The sequence below is a fragment of the Lepus europaeus genome, chromosome 10, assembly GCF_033115175.1.
Source record: "Lepus europaeus isolate LE1 chromosome 10, mLepTim1.pri, whole genome shotgun sequence".
In the NCBI taxonomy this organism is placed as follows: domain Eukaryota; kingdom Metazoa; phylum Chordata; class Mammalia; order Lagomorpha; family Leporidae; genus Lepus; species Lepus europaeus.
In genome coordinates, this window is record NC_084836.1 from 70,840,105 (window position 1) to 70,857,430 (window position 17,326).

The following is a 17,326-nucleotide window of genomic DNA, read 5'->3' on the forward strand; positions in this document are numbered from 1 at the left end:
CTTCTTCCGGGTCTCCCACGCAGGTGCAGGGGCCCAAGGACTTGGGCCATCTTCCACTGATTTCCCACGCTATAGCAGAGAGCTGGATCAGTAGTGGAGCAGCTAGGACTTGAACTGCAGGCAACGACCTTACCCCCTATGCCACAGTGCCAGCTTCTGACTTTCAAATAAATAAATAAATCTTAAAACACACACACAAACCTATCATACTGAAAAATAGCCTACAAAACACCACCCCATATTATTTAAGTATCTAGATAATAAAAAAAAAAAAAAAAAAAAGGAAGGAAGGAAAAGACTGACAAACTGTCATAGACTGAAAGAGACTAAAGAGATACGGTGGATTCTGAAAATTTCAGAACATTAGTGGGGAAAGTGGGAAAAATCCAGATAAAGTATGACACCAGTGTTAACTTTTTAGTTCTGATAAATGCACTATGGCTATAAAAGATGTTAGCATTAGGAAAAGCTAAGGAATAGCATATGGGAGCTTTCTGTACTGTCTTTACTTTTCAGCAAGTCTAAAATTATTTCCAAATAAGTTTTCTTAAAGATTTATTTATTTGGGGACAGCATTGTGGCATGGCATGTTAAGCCACCACTGGCATCCCATATGGGCGGCAGTTCATGTCCTGGCTGCTCCACTTCCAATCCAGCTCACTGCTAATGGCCTGGGAAAGCAGCCAAAGATGGCCCAAGTGCTTGGGCTCCTGCCACCCATGTGGGAGATCTGGATGAAGCTCCTGACTCCTGGCCTCAGCCCCTGTTGTGGCCATCAGAAGAGTGAACCAGTGGACAAAGATTCTCTGTCTCTCCCTCTCTCTCTGTAACTCTGCCTTTCAAGTAAATAAATCAATCTTTTTTTTTTTCTTTAAAGATAGCCACAACAGCCAGAGCTGGGCCAGGCTGAAGCCAGAAGCCTAGAGCTCCATATAGGTCTCCAACATGGGTGGCAGGGGTCCAAGTACTTGGCCATCTTTGGCTGCTTTCCTGGGCTCATTAGCAGGGAGCCAGATCAGAAGCGGAACAGCCAGGACTTGAATGGGTGCTAGAATATGAGATGTCAGAATCACAACGGCTTAACCTGTTGCTTCAGTCCCCTAAAATAAATCTTATAAAAAGTAAATAAAATGTGATCTATCCAAACAATGGAATAGTATTCAGCTATAAAACAAAATGAGATTCTGATATATGCTACAATGAGGATAAACCTCAACAGTAAGCTCAGGGAAAGAAGCAGGACTCAAAAGGTCATATGTTATATGACTCCATTTATTTAAAATTTCCAAAGCATGCTAGAGCACAGTGAAACAAAGAAAACTAGTGATTGCCAGACTGCGGGTGGTGGGAACAGGGAGTCAATGTTCAATGGGTATGTGGTCTATTTCAGGAGTGATGAAAAAGTTCTGGAACCAGATAGTGATGGTTGCGAACATGAAGTGGTCGATTTTATATTATGTAAATTTCACTTAAAAAAAAAAATCCAACAGAGGCCGGTGCTGTGGTGCAACGGGTTAAAGCCCCAACCTGCAGCGCCGGCATCCCATATGGGCGCCGGTTCTAGTCCCGGCTGCTCCTTTTCCGGTCCAGCTCTCTGCTATGTCCTGGGAAAGCAGCAGAAGATGACCCAAGTCCTTAGGCCCCTGTACCCGTGTGCTGGCTCCAGCTGTTGCGGCCATCTGGGGAGTGAACCAGCAGATGGAAGTTCTCTCTCTCTGTCTCTACCTCTCTCTCTAACTCTGTCTTTCAAATGAACAAAATAAATCTTTAAAAAAAAAATCTGGCCGGCGCCGCGGCTCAATAAGTTAATCCTCTGCCTTGCGGCGCCGGCACAACAGGTTCTAGTCCAGGTCGGGGCGCTGGATTCTGTCCCGGTTGCCCCTCTTCCAGGCCCAGGAGTGCAGTGGAGGATGGCCCAAGTGCTTGGGCTCTGCACCCCATTGGAGACCAGGAGAAGCACCGGGCTCCTGCCTTCGGATCAGCACGGTGCGCCGGCTGCAGCGCACCAACCGCGGCGGCCATTGGAGGGTGAACCAACGGCAAAGGAAGACCTTTCTCTCTGTCTCTCTCTCTCACTGTCCACTCTTTAAAAAAAAAAAAAAAAAAAATCCAACAGTCATGACAACTTTATAGTGGAGGTTCTACAGCACCCAATACAGATACAGAAAATAGGCTCAGAAAAATTAAACAATCTGACCAAGACCAGAGAGGCAGGGGACAGAAGAGCAGATCCAAAGCTCTATTTGTTCACTAATGCCTTGTACTCTTAACTAACATGTTATACAACTTCTCTATTTTAACAATAAATTAAAGAAAAATACTGGCAATATTATAACTATACCATCAGTACTGCCCTGATCATAACCAACACCATTCCAGGCATCAAAAACTTCAGTTGCCAAGAAAGTTAATAATATACTTAGACTATCACACAATGGAAATGATTAGCCAGTAGAGTGTGAAAGGATCATGTGTTCTCAGCTTTATTATCCAAGCAAAAATGTACTCATGTAAAAACTGAATATAATTCTATTTAAGGGGCCAGCACTGTGGCGTAGTGGATAAAGCCACCACCTGCAGTGCTGGCATCCCATATTGGCACCGGTTCAAGTCCCAGCTACTCCACTTACAATCTAGCTCTCTGCTATGGCCTGGGAAAGCAGTGGAAGATGGCCCAAGTCTGTGGGCCTCTGCACCCACATGGGAGACCCAAAAGAAACTCCTGGCTCCTGGCTTCGGATCGGTGCAGCTCCAGCCATTGCTGCCAATTGGAGAGTGAACCAGCGGATGAAAGACCCCTCTCTCTCTACCTCTCCTCTCTCTGTATAACTCTTTCAAATAAATAAATAAATAAATATTTTTTTAAAATAATAATAATAGGGGCCGGCACTATGGCACAGCAGGTTAAAGCCCTGGTCTGAGGCACTGGCATCCCATATGGGTGCTGGTTCTAGTCCCCGGATGCTCCTCTTCCAGTCCAGCTCTCTGCTATGGCCTGGGAAAGCAGCAGAAGATGGCCCATGTCACTGGGCCCCTGCACCCACGTGGGAGACCTGGAAAAAGCTCCTGGCTCCTAGATTCGGATCGGTGTAGCTCTGGCCATAGCAGCCATTTGGAAAGTGAACCAGCAAAGGAAGACCTTTCTCTCTGTCTCTCCCTCTCACTGTCTGTAACCCTACCTCTCAGATAAATAAATAAGTGAACTCTTTAAAAATAAATAAATAAATAAAATCTTTAAAAAATAAATAAATAACACTAATAATAATTCTATCTAATATTACTGAGATGTCAGAATTTCAGGTAATAAGTAATCAGGACAAAGGTACAAATAGTCCTCCTTTTTGGGGAGATTTTTCTATTTCATAAGGTTAGATTATCAAACATACTTTCAGTAACAATTGTGGTTGCTTTGTTTCTTGTTCTCCCAAATTATATTATGTAATATTACATAGTCAAATTCACAGGATCATGGGATTAAGGGCTCTCAGACTAATAACAAATGTCAAACAGCAACTTTTAAAATTCCTATGGCAGGCGCCGTGGCTCAACAGGCTAATCCTCCGCCTTGCGGCGCCGGCACACCAGGTTCTAGTCCCGGTCGGGGCGCCAGATTCTGTCCCGGTTGCCCCTCTTCCAGGCCAGCTCTCCGCTGTGATCAGGGAGTGCAGTGGAGGATGGCCCAGATCCTTGGGCCCTGCACCCTCATGGGAGACCAGGAGAAGCACCTGGTTCCTGGCTTCGGATCAGCACGGTGTGCCGGCCACAGCGGCCATTGGAGGGTGAACCAACGGCAAAAAAGAAGACCTTTCTCTCTGTCTCTCTCTGTCCACTCTGCCTGTCAAAAAATAAAAAATTTAAAAAAAAAATTCCTACATAACAGGGTTTGCATTGTGGCATAGCAATTAAAAGCCACCACTTGGTATGCCAGCATTCCATATCAGAAGCTCCACTTCTGATCCAGCTCCCTACTCACTCACACACCTGGGAAAGCCGCAGAAGTGCTTGGGCCACCCAGGGGAGAGACCAGATAAAGATGTGGGCTCTTGGCTTTGGCCTCACCTAGCCTAGGACTTTGGGGCCATTTGGGGAGTGAATCCATGAATAGAAGATCTCTTTCTCTCCCTCTCTCTCTCTGCCTTTTGAATAAATAAAATAAGTCTTTAAAAAATAAAATAGAGGCCGGCGCTGTGGTGCAGCGGGTTAATGGCCTGGCATCCCATATGGGCGCTGGTTCAAGACCCGGCTGCTCCACTTCCAATCCAGCTCTCTGCTGTGGCCTGGGGAAGCAGTGGAGGATGGCCCAAGTGCTTGGGCCCTGCACCCCATGGGAGACCAGGAGAAGCACCTGGCTCCTGCCATCGGATCAGCGCGGTGCGCCGGCCGCAGCACACCTACCGCGGGGGCCATTGGGGAGTGAACCAACGGCAAAAGGAAGACCTTTCTCTCTGTCTCTCTCTCTCATTGTCCACTCTGCCTGTCAAAAATTAAAAAAAAAAAAAAAAAAGGAATGTGCATGTAGGTTATGAAGGCAATTTACTATGAAATCTAAGAGGAGAACCAGGGCCGGCGCTGTGGCACAGAAGGTTAAAGCCACAGCCTGTACACTGGCATCCTATGGGCGTCGGTTCTAGACCCAGCTGCTCTTCTTCAAATCCAGCTCTCTGCTGTAGCCTGGGAAAGCAGTGGGAGATGGTCTAAGTATATGGACCCCTGCACCTGTGTCGGAGACCCAGAGGAAGCTCCTGGCTCCTGGCTTCAGATCTGTTCAGCTCTGGCCGTTGTGGTCATTTGGGGAGTGAAGCAGCGGATAGAGGACCTCTCTCTCTGGCTCTACTTCTCTCTGCAACTCTTTCAAATAAATAAAATAAATCTTTAAAAAAAAAAAAAAAAAGAGGAGAACCAAACAAGGGAAACAGAAGAGTTGCATCATCCAAACACTAAGCCATGTTTCAAATCAATTTAACAGTGAGGCCAGCAATGGGCTAACCACAGTGACATGCTATAATCAGAAACCAAGTGGATAATTTAAGGAAAAGTACTGCTCTACAAATGAAAGGAGCCTTAAAACAGCAACAAATCTTTTATTGCTGGACAGACCACATGCACTCAAGATAGGAAAGACTGCCAGTTTTACAAATTGGTCTCTTCAGTCCTATTCAGCTCAATAAAAAGTATTATCATTGGCAGTACCTTCCAGAAGACACTGACTATCTCTCCTCACTCACACACAATCGTATAGGGGTATTTCAAAAAGTTAGTGGATAACAGAATTAAAAGACAAGTTTACTTTTGTGCGAAACATTTTGAAATCCATGGATAGTTTTTTCATAGTATACATTTCCCTGAACTTTTTGAAGACGCCTTATATAATGGCCCATCATAAACTTCCTTCTCCTCAATCCCAATATCCTTTAGCCAATTCTAAAGAACACACACAGGGCCAGTACTGTGGCATAGCAGGCAATGTCACCATCTGCACTGCTGACATCCCATATGGGTGCCGGTTCGAGTCCCAGCTGCTCCACTTACAATCCAGCTCTCTGCTATGGCCTGGGAAAGCAGTGGAAGATGGCCCAAGTCCTTGGGCCCCTGCACCTGCGTGGGAGAAGCTCCTGGCTCCTGGCTCCCGATCAGCACAGCTCCGGCTGTTGTAGCCATCTGGGAAGTGAACCAGTGGATAGAAGACCTCTCTTTCTCTGCCTCTGCCTCTCTGTAACAACGCCTTTCAAATAAATAAAATAAATCTTGAAAGAAAAAAAAAAAAAAAAACAGAATACACACACACACACACACACTCCACAGCTAGTAATCAGGCATCCCACAAATTCAGTAATGCTAAAATTCTCCTTCTTCCCAGCAATCCAAAGTAGTTATTTAAGGTTTAGATCAGTAAGAATCCCTATATAAGCCCTGGAAATCCCGCAAAACCTCCAATTTGTCCCTAACCATAAATCAGTCATAGAGGAATGGCTGCAGGAGTTGCCTTTAACCTACTGGCTATATCCCCAGACCTAGCAGAATGATGCAAAAACCTGCAGTCATTACAGGATTTATGCAGAAGATGACCCATCCAGGAATCCACTCTTCAAGCTGCCTTGGTAGATGTGAACATGGATAGTAAATGCTATCCTTAATATCCAGCAACTTAAGTGTCTGCAGCTCCAACCCTTTAGAAACATTTCAGAATTGCGTCCACTTACTGGCAGTTGACACTTGCTTGACATATTCATATTTGACTCATACACACAAACTTTAATTAATGAAGAAAGGATCTAGAAGTTAAGCAGTAGCCAGCAGCTCATAGTATACATTAAATATTTTTAAATGAAAAAAGCACCCTGAATTTCAACTGAAGGTAGAGGATACTGAAAACACTCTACACTATGGACAAATTTTTCACAGACACACATGATATTCTTAAGATCTGCCACACTGGCATGTGTGACCAAAGTAACCTCTGCATCACACTGTATCACACTCTGTTATCACACTTTCACACTGGATACATGAATATTTGGGGAAAACATTTCCTTCTGAATCATTTCTACTGGAAGTGTCCTGCTAACAATAGAAGAAGCAGAGTCCCTCATACATAAGGCCAAGTTAGTATCTTCATGTGAACACATCATAATACCACCAACATTCTGAAAAGTAATCAGGCCCAGGGCAGGCGTTGTGGCTCAGCAGGGTTAAGCCTCCACGTGGGACATTCACATCCTGTATCCTGTATCCGAACTCAGGTTCAAGTCCTGGCTGCTCTACTTTTGGATCCAGCTTCCTAGTAACACACCCTGGGAGGCAGCAGACCATGGCTCAAGTGTTTGGACTCCTGCCACCCACATGGGAGAACCAGAAAGAATTCCTGGCTTCTGTCTGTCTATCCCACTCCTGGATGTTGTGGGCATTTGGGGAGTGAACCAGTGGCCAATGAAGGCTGCATGCTCTCTCATGTACGCTCTCTCTGCTGCTCTGCCTTTCAAGTAAATGCAAATAAACTTTTTTTTTAGGGATTTATTTTATTGAAAGGCAGAGTGACAGAGGTAGAGAGAAAGACAAGATAGAGAGAATACTGGTTCACTCCCCTGGCCCAGACTGAAGCCAGGAGCCTGGCACTCCATCCAGGTCTCTCACATGGGTGACTAGAAGCCAGCATTGTGGTACAGCAGGTTAAGCCACAGCCTTTGACACTGGGCACCCCATATTAGAGTGCCAGTTCGAGTCCCGGCTGCTCCACTTCCAATCCAGGTGCCTGCTAATGTGCCTGGGACAGCAGCAGATGATGGCCAGGTACTCGAGGAAAGACAGGATGGCGTTCCAGGCTCCTGGCTTCAGCCTGGCCCAAACTGGCCAGTGCAGTCATCTAGGGAATGAAAAAGCAGATGGAAGATATCTCTCCCTTTCTCTCTGTGTGTCACTCTGCCTTTCAAATAAATAAAGCAAATCTTTAAAAAAAGAAAAATTCCATGATTTCACTTAAGTAAGTACAGTAGTCACATAACAGACCAAAAACAGAAAGGCAGCTGCCAGGGTGTGAGCTGGGAAGGAAGGAAGAATGAGAAGCTACTGTTTAGCTGGTACTGAGCTTCAGTTTGGGAAAATTGAAAAGTTCTCAAAATGGATGGTGGCAATGGTTGTACAGCAATATGAATGTAATTAATGCCACTGATTTGCATATTTAAAAGTGGTTAAGAGGGCCGGCGCCGTGGCTTAACAGGCCAATCCTCCGCCTTGCGGCACCGGCACACCAGGTTCTAGTCCTGGTTGGAGCACCGGATTCTATCCCGGTTGCCCCTCTTCCAGGCCAGCTCTCTGCTGTGGCCCGGGAGTGCAGTGGAGGATGGCCCAAGTGCTTGGGCCCTGCACCCGCATGGGAGACCAGGAGAAGCACCTGGCTCCTGGCTTCGGATCAGCGCGGTGCGCCGGCCACAGCGGCCACTGGAGGGTGAACCAACGGCAAATGAAGACCTTTCTCTCTGTCTCTCTCTCTCATTATCCACTCTGCCTGTCAAAAAAAAAAATAATAATAAAAATAAAAGTGGTTAAGAGAATAAATAATGATAAATTTTCTGTTATATATATTTTACCACAGTATAAAAAAAGTTAACTAAGCAAGAACAACTAATAGCCAAACCTTTGTGGCAAAGATGTTTCAAGAAAAGTGGGAAGAGGGGATGGGCACTTGGCACTTGGTTATGACACCACTGGGGACACAACATCCCCTAGTCGGAGTGCCTGGACTTAGTCCTGGCTCTGCTCCCAAGTTCAGCTTCTTGCTTTGTGCACCAGGACAGGCAGCAGGACACAGCTCAAGTACTTGGGTTCCTGTCACCTCTATGGGAGACGTGGATTAAGTTCCACACTCCTCAATTCCACCTCACCCAGCCCTGGATGTTGCCAGCATTTAGAGGATAAACTAGTAGACAGAAGATCTCTCTCTATCGCTCACCTGCTTGTTCGCGCTCTCTCTCTCTCTCTGCCTTTCAAATAAAATGAAAATAAATATTTAAAAACAAACCAAAAGAAGTAGGAAGCGTTTCTAACAGTCATGCTTCACTGTCAACCTCAAGTCCAACTGACTGATCTTTTTTTTTTTTTTTTTTTTGACAGGCAGAGTGGACAGTGAGAGAGAGAGACAGAGAGAAAGGTCTTCCTTTGCCGTTGGTTCATCCCCCAGTGGCCGCCGCAGCCAGCGCGCTGCGGCCGGCGCACCACGCTGATCCGATGGCAGGAGCCAGGTGCTTCTCCTGGTCTCCCATGGGGTGCAGGGCCCAAGGACTTGGGCCATCCTCCACTGCATTCCCGGGCCACAGCAGAGAGCTGGCCTGGAAGAGGGGCAACCGGAACAGAATCCAGCGCCCCAACCGGGACTATAACCCGGTGTGCCGGTGCCGCAGGCAGAGGATTAGCCTATTGAGCCACGGTGCCAGCCTACAACTGACCTATCTTCAACGTCAAGATCTCAGAATAGGGCTCAGAGTTTGCTACAGCAGCTAAGACCCCCAACTGGGACACCCATATCCCATACTAAAGAACCCGGGTTCAAATCCCAGGTGCAGGGGGCTGGCACTGTGCCATAGCAGGTTAAACCTCTGCCTCTGGTGCCAGCATCCCATATGGGCACTGGTTCAAGTCCTGGCTGCTCCACTTCTGATCCAGCTCCCTGCTAATGTACCTAGGAAAGCAGTAGAAGATGGCCCAAGTCCTTGGGCCCCTGCACCCACGTGGGAGACCTGGAAGAAGCTCCTAGCTCCTGGCTTCAGATTGGCTCAGCTTCAGCCATTATGGTCATTTGGGGAGTGAACCAGCAGATGGAAGACCTCTCTCTCTCTCTCTCTGCCTCTGCCTCTCTGTAACTCTGCCTTTCAAATAAATAAATATTATCTTCAAAAAAAAAAAAAATTCCATGTGCACGCCAGATTCCTAGCTAATTCTTTTTTTTTTTTTAAGCTTTTATTTATTTATTTATTTGACAGGCAGAGTTACAGACAGTGAGAGAGACAGAGAAAGGTCTTCCTTCCGCTGGTTCACCCCCCAAATGGCCGCTACGGCCGGCGCTGCACCAATCTGAAGCCAGGAGCCAGGTGCTTCTCCTGGTCTCCCATGCGGGTGCAGGGGCCCAAGCACTCAGGCCCTCCTCCACTGCCTTCCCGGGCCACAGCAGAGAGCTGGCCTGGAAGAGGAGCAACCGGGACTAGAACCCGGCGCCTATATGGAATGCGGGCGCAGCAGGTGGAGGATTAACCAAGTGAGCCGCAGCGCCGGCCCCTCCTAGCTAATTCTAACAGGAGGCAGCAGGTAATAGCTCAGGTAGTTGGGTCCCTCCACTCATGTGGGAGACTTGGATTGAGTTCCAACTCTAAGCTTCCATTAAAGACATTTGGGGAGTAAACAAGCAGATGGGATTTCTCTCTCCATCTCTCTCTCTCTCTTTCTCTAGCAAATAAATTTAAAAAAAAATTTTTTTTTGAAGTACAAGGGTACTTCAAAATTTCATGAAAAACCAAAAGTAAAACAAGTTTATTTTAGGGGCCGGTGCTATGGCACGGCAGGTTAAGCCACCGCCTGCAATGCCAGCATCCTATATGGGCACCAGTTCAAGTCCCAGCTGCTCCACTTCCAATCCAGCTACCGGTTGATGTGCCTGGGAAAGCAGCAGAAAATGGCCCAAGTGGTGGGAGACCTGGATGAAGTTCCCAGCTCCTGGCTTCAGCCTGGCCCAGTCTGTGCCGTTGCGGCCATTTGGGGAGTAAACCAGTGGATACAAGATCTCTCTCTGTCTCTCCCTCTCTCTATGTAATCCTGACTTTCAAATAAATAAATAAATCTAAAAAAGAAGTTACTTCTGTAACTCTTTCAAATAATTTACTTATTTATTCATTTGAAAGAGTTAGAGAGAAAGAGATAGAGAGAAGGAGCCAGGAGCTTCTTCCAGGTCTCCTATGTGGGTGGCAGGGGCACAAACACTTGGGCCATCTTCCACTGCATTTCCCAGGCCATTAACAGGGAGCTGAATTGTTCCAATCCAGTGGGGACTTGAACCAGTGCCCATATGGGATGCCAGCGTTGCAGGCGGCTTTACCAGCTATGCCACAATTTATTTATTTGAAAAGAACAACAGAGAGAGAGCTCTTCCATCCTCCGGTTTACCCACCAAATGGTTGCAACAGCCAGGGTTGGGCCAGGCCAAAGCCAGAAACTCCACCAGAAGCAGAGTAGCAGGGACACGAACCACACTGAGTCACCCCTGAGATGGGGTGCGGGCATGCTAAGCAGCGATCTAACCCTCTATGCCACAACAGCTGGACCCAATATAACTGTTAATATAATGAATGGACTCTCCTTCCTGACAATTAAATCAGAAAAATACAAGCTTTTCCTTCCAGTTTCCAGTGAAAGCAGCAAGCCAAATAATCAGTCTGACTTGGAAAAGACAAGCCAGGTGAATCTCAAAGAGTGACGTTCCCAGCTTTAATATGGTGGTTCTACAGCGGAAAACTGCAAGCAGCAATTTAAGAATATACACAGACTTCCTCCATGACCACTGTTAACTGGCTTTGTGTACATTACTTAACCCTTCTGAGCCTCATCTGAAAAACAGGGACAATCCAACCAATTCACCAGGTAAAAGTACAATGAATTCAGTTGCCTGGAATACATCCAAAGGCACAACAAATGAAAATTTCTTCCCCTCTAGACATTCTACACAGTGTCTGGAGCCCAATCAGCCTCCAGGGACTATGCTGATGTTTTGGCCAGTAAAGTATGGCTCCTCCTCCCCAGTCCTAGCTGTTTCAGTTCTAGCTGTTCAACTCCTGGTTCCTAAGAGGATGCTATCTATATTTAGAGGCAATGCCAGCACCAAGCTGGGGCTCAACAGGTGCTTGGAGAGCAACTGAACACTACGCAGTTTTCCATTGTTTCCCAGGGCTAATTGGTTTAGGCTTCCAACTGGCTGTCCTGACTTCTACCAGAGTGCCACGTATGCACAGCACTTACCTCAGTACACTAAACAGAAACTTCAATGTACTTCCCTTCGCAAGAAGACACTGCTAGCACTGTTATCAAGACCCCAGCCTTGTTAAATCACGGGAACAATAAACCTTCCAGAACTTTACCCAACCTTTATGTAAATCATTGTTATCGTATCGGACCCAAGTTTCGACCAGTTCCTGCTGCTTTCCTACAACCAAGATAGGGGTGGAACAGAATGGACAACAAGCAAAGGCAGTAAAAGCTTTAAAGAGGGCGTCCAACAGAACCGGGTCTGAATCCAGCTTTACTCACTAGCGCTTAATAAATTATTGAATCTCTTCTTGTGCACAAGAGGAAATAATTATAAAAGAACTTTCAAACTCAGCACCTTGCCTAGTCACAGAAAGTCCACAGGGAGCCACATTATCACAGCGAGAACTCCACACTCACTCCTTGCTTTGTTCAGTTTTCGACTGCTGGGAAAAAAATCATCTCTGGACCTCTCTATAAGCTAGCCTAACGCTTCCATCCGAGCCTCAGCTGAGAAATATAAACTGATGAGTACCCAGAAAACTTAGATGAGTCAGCAAAACTCATGCCTCACAAACAAAAAGCTTAACATGGGCTATTTATGAATACATAATGGTAACTGAATTTTCCAAAATCAGCTATTTGCTACTTAGGACCATTCCAAATCTGGTCTGGACAGCCCAGTAGTGAGGCAATGCAAAAAGCAGAGCCCCAAACATACTTTCCCACCATATTCTCAAATCACCTTAATTCACACTGGAAGGTATGAGACAGCCTGGTAATTTGAAGCCAGCATCAAGACACAACTCTCTCCCGAGAGTCTGAAACTAGGAGCAGATGGTACACGAACATTTTCTCAGTGAGAAACTGCAATTCTAACAAAGTACAGACAACTCAGATTTTTTGTCAAGGCGATTCATTACCTTTTGGTCCAACCGAAAATAAACAAGCTCTTGGTTCTCCCTCCAACACCCGCAATCAAAGCAAGATATTTTTGGTGATCTGTTCTCTCCTGCTTCATTAACCACAGGTAAATGACGTACGGAACCTGCTGAACAGAGAGGAAATAAGTATTTACAGGGAATGCTTTACCGATGATCATCAAAGTATTAAAAGCTGGCTTGTACTCTTCGGCAGAGGAGAAAAAGCCAGAGGCAAAGATGCACTTTTTCAAAGAACCCAATCGCCCTGACTGAATTAGGAGAAAAACACGACCCTGGATCACCTACCCTGGGCTGGATCTCTCTGCTTTAACTGAAACCCAAACCGCCTCTCTTTTCTTCATTTTTCCCTTCCATCTCCCTCCTCAATCCCAAGACAACCCCTTTAGCCTTTATTCTGAAATCCCATTAAAAAAGCGCCCCCCCCCCCAAATCCCAAGGACCTCCAACAGCCACGCAGCCCCCAACTCGCAGCACTTCACATGCCAAACGATCCATTCTTTCATTCTCTTCTCGCTTCTCTCGTTACTTAAAATCCGGCACCCCGCACACACTCTACACCAAAGAGCCCCCCACTCCATTGTTCCCGATCTTGTCTGGAAACTCCCCAACTCGGACCCCGGCGCTTCGCCCGTCCCCACGGACCTCGGACACCTCCCACCCTCGGGGCACTTTGGGTCCCCCCGAAAGGGCTCAGCGCCTCCTCGCCACACCCCACCCCCAACAACTGTCCCTTCCCCCCTTCCCCTCCCTGAGTCCGCTCCCCGCACCGCGGGTCTGCTCCCCGCCGACCCCGCCACCGCACCGCAAGCCCAAGCCTCACCTGGCCCGGCCGGACCCCGCAGTGGCCGCGTCCTCCCAGTTCCGGGCTCCGCGCCCCGGACGCTCCCGCGTCTGAGGAAAGGCGATCCTCCGCCTCCTCCTCTCCCCCAGCCGCCACGGCCGCCGCGCTCCTCCTCCTCCCCCGCCCCCGGCTCGCCAGAGCCCGACGCCGCCCCGCCCCCACCGCCGCCTTCCCCGCTTCCCTTCAGGGCCGGGCGGCGGGCGGGCGGCGAATCGCAGCCGCGGCTGGGGGGCCTCGGAGCGCCCGACGATCCACACCGACCCCGTCCTCGGCCGGGGCTCGAGCCGCTCGCCCCGCCCGGCGCCCGCCCTCGCGAGCGCGTGCGCGCCGGCCAGCCAGAGCGCAGGGCGCGCGTGCTCGCGGCGGGCTCGAGGCCGTTGCAGCCAACGGGCGCGCGAAGGAGGCCGGAGCGGAGGCGGCCCTCGCGCCGGGCGCCTTCGAGCGGGGGAGACGCGGGGCTGCGGGCGGGTCGTGTTATCATCCCGACCCTCCATCCCCGCCCCTTCAAGCCCTGGTCATGCGCGCCTCGCGCCGGAGCTGCGGGAGTTCGGGCGTCGTCGGGGCGGGGGGGGGGGGTGTCGCTATAAATGACTGAGGAGAAGCGGGTCGGGGCCTTAACTGCATGAAAAGGGGGGAACGGTGGGATACGAGGTCGCGTCCGCGTGCCGAACGGCCCGGGCCCGGATATTGAGAGGCGGCGGGCAGGCAGGGGAAAGCGCGCGCGCCGGGAGCGAAGGGCCCGAGCGGCAACTGGCGGAAACAGCCGAAACTGTCCGGAGCTGGCCGAAGGCGGGTGGCGGGAGGGGAGCCTGGCCCGCGGCTTGTTTCTAGTCCCGGCCGCGGAATGTTCTGCAGCTCGCCCCTGCTCCGCTTTGGGACCCCGCCCGGAGGACTCTCCACCACTCTCCTCCTTGGCCTCCTCCTGGACCTTGCTTTTGCTCTCCCAAAGCAGAGAGCGTTTGCGGCTGACTCGCCAGCACCTGGGCACAAGGCGGAAGTCCTTGGGGGGGGGGGTGGAAGTTGGGGGTGCACCAGCCTGGCCCGAGATAACCTCGGGGCGGGGGCGAATTGAGGGTTCCCTACTTGAGTCGGATTTCCGATCTGCCCGGCCGGCTACGTTCCCTCCCTAAGGCTGTGGTCGATTTTTTTGTATTAAATACCCCACCCCGGTATTTAATACAAAAAGATACCGCTATCTTCATGGCCAGAAACGTGTGTGTGTGTGTGTGTGTGTCTCTGCTTGTGTGAGGCGCTTGCCTCGCGGTCAGAGGTCCGTTAGGAGGAGCTAGAGGCTGGGATTTGGTGAAACAGCCTTGCAAAGATGACTCAGAATCTGTCGCCACTTTGTTATCTTTTGAGGCCAAGCGGAGGTTGAACAGGCAGCAGCCCCCAGTCCGAGAGTGTGTAAAATGTATAGCTAGACACCACTGGTGCACTGTAGTGTGGGCTTCCACACTTTTGCTATTCCAGTCACTGCCTGCAATTGAGTGGTAGAGTAGATTTCTACCAGCCCATCTGGTCTTGTGGCTTCAAACTGCATGAGTTCGGGGGTCAAAAACCCCCTGGAAGAATGACCTGGGTGCCTAGACCCCTGCCACCCCCCCTAGGAGAGCCAGAGGAAGCTCCGGGCTTCACCCTGGCCCTTGTGGCCATTTGGGGAGTGAACCAGCATATCAAAGTGTCTCTCCCTATCTCTTTGTAACTCTGCCTTTCAAATAAAGAGGTAAGTCTTTTAAAAAAATAGATAAATAAAGCCCACAGACCGCTGGTTAATATAATGCCCGATCTACTCCAGCAATATAACTTAACAGATCTAAATAAGCAGACTATATCATCCCGCTGGTTAAGGCACTGGTCCCAAATGTCACTGTCAACTCAAACGATTCAAGTAGAGTCACACCCTCCCAATGTCTTGTCTCTCAGTCACTAAGTTGATGTAAGTGCCTAAGAGTGGTAGGTATTGTTCTGGATATTAGAAAAATAAGTAAATAAAACAGGATTTCAGATTACTACCCCCAAGGAAGGCATCCAGTTGTTAAGGAGGATGATAGCTATTAAGTAAGTACAATAACATGATAAGTGTTGAAGCAGAAAAGTTCTAAGTGATGCTGGAACATACACACACACACACACACACACACGAGTGACTAATGCTTTCCCAACTCCCCTTCCTACCTGTGTAGGGAAGGAGCAGGATGATATGACCCGGGAGCATAAGGAACTGAGCCTCCAATCCTATTCCACGATGACTAATTTCATTAACCAAAAGCCACTCAGGGAAGTCTTTATTATGGGCCTGCTGCTGCTATAAAACCAATACATATTATTTGGAAAATAAAATCCCCATTCTGGAAAACCTTAGAACCTGTTGAGAAAGACATGATATCCCTCCTAAGAGAGCCCTAGGGGTCAGCACTGTGGCACAGCGGGTTAAAGCCCTAGCCTGAAGCGCCGGCATCCCATATGGGCACCGGTTTGAGTCCAGATGTTCCTCTTCCGATCCAGCTCTCTGCTATGTCTGAGATGGCAGTAGAGATGGCCCAAGTCCTTGGGCCCTGCACCCACGTGGGAGCTCTGGAAGAGGCTCCTGGCTTCGGATCGGCACAGCTCCAGCCATTGTGGTCATCTGGGGAGTAAGCCAGCGGATGGAAGACACCCCCCCCGACTTTCAAATAAATATTTTTTAAAAATCCACATCCCAAATTGGAGTGCCTGGATTCCTGTATGGGACTCTGGTTCCTGACTCCAACCTCCTGCTAATGCAGACCCTGGGAGGCAGCAGGTGATAACTCAGGTGGTTAGGTCCCTGCCACTCACAAGAGAGACCTGGACTGAGTTCCTGGCTCCCAGCTTCAGCCCAGCCCAGTCCCAGCTTTTGGGGAGTGAACCAACAGATAGGAGTTCACTGTCTCTCTCCATCTCTCTACTAAATAATCAGGGGCAGGTGTTTGGTACAGCAGTTAATATAACACTTGGGATTCCCACCTCCAATATCTGAGTTCATGGGTTCAAGTCCTGCCTCTGCTTCCAATCCAGCTTCCTGTTAATGCACACTCTGGGAGGCAGCAAATGATGACTCAAGTTGCTGGGAGACCCAGACGGACCTCCTGACTCCTGGCTCCTGACTCCTGGCTCCTGGCTTCTGGCCCAGCCCTGGGTATTGTGACCATTTGGGGAAAGAATCACTAGATGGAAGATCTCACTGTCTCTCCCTCTCTCTTTCTATCACTCTGCCTTCTGAGAAATACTTAAATCTCTTTTTAAATAATAACATGCATATGTCTCACTTGAGCTTCTGGAGAATTCATTTATGAGCGAGTGCCAGAACTAGAACTAAAGAGAAATCATGACACGATATTCACTTTGGCAGATATATTCTGCATCTGGTATTAACCTGACCTGGGCTGGTGTGTTTTCAAATAGATCCCTGAGATTAGAGCATTTCTAGCATTTTTGTGTGTTTTGAGTTGATATTATATTGAGTTGATATTGAGTTGATATTATATTGTATGTGATTAATTACCAGATTCCATATTTGTATTTGAAAGGGACTAAAGTTAAATGTCAATCTGAGAAACTTAATTCATTACCTTCGAGACTTGATAATCAATGTCTACAATTAGTCATAAGTCTCTGTTGATAAGCTACAAATTGTAACAGGCACACACACACACAGAGCAGTGAGCATCTCATGAGGTTGTACTTTTCCTTCACCTACATGTCTCAAATGCTTAAGAATACACATGTTGCAGTCAAAGTAGGTAGCTCAGAAAATTAGTTTCAGGGCTGGTGCTGTGGTGTAGCAGGTAAATCCACCACATACAACGACAGCATACCACATCAGAGTGGTGGTCTGTGTCCTGGTTGTTGCTCCACTTCTGATCCAGCTCCCTGCTAATAATGCACCAGGGAAGGGCTGGTAATGTGGTGTAGCGGGTGGGGCCGCTGCCTGCAGTGCCAGCAAACCATACTGGCAAAGTTCGAGTCCCAGCTGCTCCACTTCCAATCCAGCTCTCTGCTATGGCCTGAGAAAGCAATA

General features: G+C 48.5%; 1 protein-coding gene across 2 annotated transcripts in view; it reads right to left on the bottom strand.

Annotated features, from left to right (window-relative positions):
- SPATS2 (spermatogenesis associated serine rich 2) overlaps positions 1-13,384 on the bottom strand; it is a 143,849-nt gene extending 130,465 nt beyond the window's left edge. The window contains exons 1-2 of one of the 2 annotated variants that reach the window (XM_062203714.1): positions 13,267-13,384; positions 12,426-12,550 (exon numbers count right to left, since the gene is read on the bottom strand). The gene's annotated coding sequence lies outside the window, so the exon portion shown is untranslated. Of the gene's footprint in view, positions 1-12,425; positions 12,554-13,266 lie in introns of both variants that reach the window. The other variant, XM_062203715.1, reaches the window with a different exon arrangement.
- Positions 13,385-17,326: the final 3,942 nt, after the last annotated feature.